The sequence below is a fragment of the Somniosus microcephalus genome, chromosome 4 (genome assembly GCF_052327205.1).
Source record: "Somniosus microcephalus isolate GS21.2 chromosome 4, FLI_Smic_1.0, whole genome shotgun sequence".
Classification (NCBI taxonomy): domain Eukaryota; kingdom Metazoa; phylum Chordata; class Chondrichthyes; order Squaliformes; family Somniosidae; genus Somniosus; species Somniosus microcephalus.
In genome coordinates this window covers 1,476,480-1,481,262 of record NC_140990.1, presented here as the reverse complement: position 1 = coordinate 1,481,262, position 4,783 = coordinate 1,476,480, and the positions used below count along the sequence as shown (strand labels likewise).

The following is a 4,783-nucleotide window of genomic DNA, read 5'->3' as shown; positions in this document are numbered from 1 at the left end:
ACAGAGAGAGAGACACAGAGAGAGAGAGACATTGACAAAAATGGAGGCTGATGACATTGATTTTTTCTGTTCTATTTTTCCAAGGAGGATTTTAAGGAGCTGCACAAAGGTGTTAAATTTGGGCTGTGAATAACCGTCCCGCTCGCCGGTCTGTCCACAGCGCGATTCTTGCTCTGCGCTTCTGTAGCAAATGCACCACAATGTCCTTGGTTAGTGCAGCGGTGAGCAATCTCGCCTATCTACACGATAAGTCGGGGATCGATTCACCGTCGGAGCAGCGGCCTTTTCAATTATATTTCTTGCTGTAGCTTCGTGTTATAAAGCTACAGAGAAAAATAAAACAATGCGAGAGGAGATTGTCTCTGAGAATTTTTCTGAGCGGAGAATGTTCAGGGACTGAGTGCTGTTTTGCTCCAGAGCGATGGATGATTGCGATTTTATCTGAGCAACATTTAAAATCTCACAGATCCAGTAGTCGTGGCCGAGTGGTTAAGGCGATGGACTAGAAATCCATTGGGGTTTCCCCGCGTAGGTTCGAATCCTGCCGACTACGATTACAGCATTTTTCATTTCAAAATGTAACCGAATTCCTGGAGAACTAATCCTGTGTTAGGCGGGATTCAATCCCACAACTTTAAACACCTCGAGATTTTTCTCGTTCTCATTGATCTGCAAAGTATTCATCAAATATACGGTCAGAATAGAACAAAAATCAGGCAAATTACCGACAGTGTTTCTCTATGTCTGAGTCACTGTCTGTCTGGGTTTATGTTTATGTCTGTTTACATCAACCTGTGTGTTTATGTCTGTGTCTTTCTGTATCTACCTGTGTTTATGTCTTTGTCTCTTTGTGTCTGCCTGTGTTTCTGTGTGTCTGCCAGTCACTCGGGTAACAAGCGGGGATACTTTCCTCAGCCTTCACATCTTTCCTAAAGTCTGGTGCCCAGAATAGGACACAACTCTGTGGCAGGGCGGGGCTTGAAGTCCGATTCTCACAGAAACAGTCCGCAAACAAAAGCGGCACCAGGATGGCCGAGTGGTTAAGGCGTTGGACTTATAGATCCAATGGGTTTATACCTGCGTGGGTTCGAACCCCACTCCTGGTAGTTCTTTAATTTAAGTACAGCAGAAAAAAATCAATGCCATTCTCATTCTCTCTCCCAGTCTCACTTTTTCTGTGTCTCTGTCTGTGTCTCGGTCTCTCTCTCTCTGTCTCTGCTCCTCTCTGTCCCTGTTTGTGTTTCTCGCTCTCTGTCTCTCTCTCTGTAGCTCTCTCCCTCTCTTTGCCCCTGTCTCTCTCCCAGTCTCTGTCTCTTCTGTGTCTCTGTCTCTGTCTGTCTCTGCCTCTCACTCTCAGTCTCTCTTTCTCTCTTTGTCTCTGTTTGTATGTCTCTCTCTGGCTGTCTCTGTTTGTCTCTGCCTCTCTCTCTCAGTCTCTCTTTCTCTCTTTGTCTCTGTTTGTATGTCTGTCTCTCTCCATCTGTGTCTGTGTCTCTGCCTGTCTCTCTCTGTTGCTCTCTCTCATTCTGTCACTCAATTCAATTCAAATCGCTTTATTGGCATGACAAGTTACATCTTATGTTGCCAAAGCATCGAAAAACATTCAAGTTTGTACACAAAAATACAGATCTATCCATACAGTGTATAAACAAATATATCCCTGAGTGTATAAATATACTTTCATATAATTTATATATACTCTTTTCTTATATTTAGTGGTTGTCCCTCTGTTTATGGCAAGCTGTAACATAGTGTGCCGCTAGTGTTACACAATTTCTCTCTTCCCCTAGTAGGTATGGGAGTTATTGGTCGTCATTCAAATTTCTGAATTCCGGGCATATTTTTGTGAATTTTGGGTAGAAAATCTCCCTTATGCCCTGATATTTTCTACAAGTTGTGAGGAAGTGCATCTCTGTCTCCACCACTCCCTGACTGCAGTGAGAGCATATCCTGTCCTCTCTTGGTAGCCGGGTCTGCCTGTGTCTGCCTTTTTCGATCGCCAGTTTATGTTCACTAAGTTTGTACATTGTCAAAGTTTTTCTCAGTTAGCTATCCTTTACCATGGTCAGGTAATCAGCCATGTTGTATTGTCTGTTTAGGGCCAAGTAGCATTGAGTTTGCTTTGGGTTTTTGTTGTTTCTGCCCAATATGACAGATATTTTTCCTTTTGCTTAGCGACGATTGTGTTGGGTCGAATTCTTTGTGTTACTCTGTCACTGTCCTGGGGCTTGTTATTGTTAGTAGTGTTAGTAATTATTTCACTGAGTCCCAGGACTAGTTGATTGAGGGTACTCTTCTTTATGGTCCTCTCTTGGCATTTCAGGTCTTGGTAATGATAGCATTGGAGTTTGCTCATTTCTAGGAGTTTCCAAAATTTGGTGGCTCTTTTTTGGATAGTGAATATTAATGGATATTGGCCTGGTTCTGCTCTGCATGCATTGTTTATGGTTTTCCTTTGAGTCCGGAGGATGCTTTTACAGAATTCTGCATGTAGGACCTCAATTGGGTGTTTGTCCCATTTTGCAAATTCTTGTTGTGTTAGCGGTCCCCACACCTCACTGCCATAGAGTGCAATTGGTTCAATTACTGATTTGAAAATTTTGAGCCAGATGCTAATTGGGATTTCTATTTGGATTGATTTTTTAATGGCATAGAAAGACCTTCTTGCTTTCTCTTACAGTTCATTTACAGCCAGATGGAAATTTCCCGTAGAACTGATTTTTAATCCCAAGTATGTGTAGTTAGTGGTTTGTTCAATTTTGGTTGTTCCTAGTGTGAAATTTATTTTGGGTCCCTGATGCCTGGATCTTTGCTGGAACACAAGGACTTTGGTTTTTTGGGGATTAATTGTCAGGGCCCAGGTCTGGCAGTACGACTCCAGCAGATCCAGGTTCTGCTGTAGACCCTCCTTAGTTGGTGACAGCAGAACCAGGTCATCTGCATAGAGGAGGAATTTAACCTTGGATTCATATAGGGTGAGGCCAGGTGCTGGAAATTGTCCAAGTAGTTTTGCCAATTCATTTATGTAAATATTAAAGAGTGTCGGTGAGATTGGCGAGCCCTGCGTCACCCCCCACCCCTGTGGGAAGTATTTTGTTTGTTTATCTCCAATTTTAACTGCACATTTGTTGTTTGTATACATTGATTTAATTACATCATATGTTTTTCCCCCTACCCCGCTTTCGATAAGTTTCAGGAATAAACCGTCGTGCCAGATGGAATCGAAAGCCTTCTGGAAATCTATAAAGCATGCATAGATTTTGCTTTTGTTTTGATGAACGTGTTTGTCAATTAGGGTCTGTAGGGTGAAGATATCATCTGATGTTCTATAGTTTGGCAGCTCTCTCTCTCTCTGACTGTCTCTCTCTCTGTTTGTGTGTCTCTCTCTCTGCCTCTCTCCGTGTCTCTCTCACTCTTTGGTTCCCTCTCCTTGCTCACTCCTCCCTCTGGGGCTGGTGAATGAGCCCAGGTCTGTTCACAGCGCCATTCTTGCTCTGCGCTTCTGCAGTGAACGCCCAGCGCTGTCCTCCGCCCTGTTGCTGGTCAGTGTAGTGGAGTACCCCCTCGCTCCCACCTGAGGCAGCGGTTCAATTCCCCGACCCGGAGGAAGCCTCTTTCCGATGTGAAATAGTGTTTCTTTTTCTTGGTGTAACTTCGTGTTAAAAAGCTACAGAGAAAAATATAAGAGTAAAATAATGTGATTCCGGCGTTGGACTTAAGATCCAATGGATTTAAACCCAACTTGGTTGGAACCCCACTCCGGGTATCTCTTTAAATTAATACCGATTTCTTTTCATCCTGCTCAGTGACACTCGTTTGCCATCTGCTCAATCTCAATCAATCAAATAATGAGATGCTTATTGATATGAAAGGAAAGATTCCCTATTTAACAGTTATTTTTAAAATGCTGTTTTGGCATCTGCTGAATCTGCATTTTTGTCTAACTCTCTCTGTGTCACTCTCAACTAACAAAGAGATGGAATTGTGAAATGTATCTATACCTTTCAGTCTGTATCTCACTTGGTCTTCCTCCCCATCAGGGAATTGAATCCCTGTCCCCCACGTGACAGGCGGGAATACTCACCACTATAATAACGAGGAACTAATGAAAGCAAAGTCTATCAGAGCAACAATCGAGCTGTGAAGAGAACTGGACAGTGTGAGAAGGAGGCAGGGAGAGAGAGAGATAGAGAGAGAGGAATATAGAGAGAAAGAGACAGAGAGAGACTGAGAGAGAGAGAGAGAGAGTGACATATATAGAGAGAAAAAGAGACAGAGAGAGAGAGAGTCAGAGAGTGATAGAGAGAGACAGAAAGAGACTGACACCGACAGAGAGAGACAAAGACAGAGAGAGAGGGAAAGAACTGACACAGACACAGAGAGAGACAGAGACAGACAGAGAGAGAAAGAGACTGACACCGACAGAGAGAGACAGAGAGAGAGAGAGATAGACAGAGAGAGAGAGAGAGAGACTGACACTGACAGAGAGAGACAGAGACAGGGTGAGAGAGAAAGAGACTGACACAGAGAGAGACAGAGAGAGAGAGAGTGAGAGATAGACACAGAGAGAGAAACACAGAGAGAGACTGAGACAGACAGAGAGAGACAGACATAGAGAGAGAAACACAGAGAGAGAGAGACTGAGACAGACAGAGAGAGACAGACATAGAGAGAGAAACACAGAGAGAGAGACATTGACAAAAATGGAGGTTTTTGACGTTGATTTATTTCTGCTCTCTTTTACCAAGGGTGATTTTAAGGAGCTGCACAAAGGTGTTAAATA

The 4,783-nt window shown here is 43.4% G+C and overlaps 2 non-coding genes across 2 annotated transcripts; both read left to right on the top strand.

The window, feature by feature from the left end:
- The first annotated feature begins 471 nt into the window (after nucleotides 1–471).
- trnas-aga (transfer RNA serine (anticodon AGA)) lies at nucleotides 472–553 on the top strand. Its single transcript has one exon. It is a non-coding gene; the product is annotated as a tRNA-Ser (tRNA).
- Nucleotides 554–1,022: 469 nt separating this feature from the next.
- Nucleotides 1,023–1,106, top strand: trnai-uau (transfer RNA isoleucine (anticodon UAU)). The gene has a single exon. It is a non-coding gene; the product is annotated as a tRNA-Ile (tRNA).
- The last annotated feature ends 3,677 nt before the right edge of the window (nucleotides 1,107–4,783 follow it).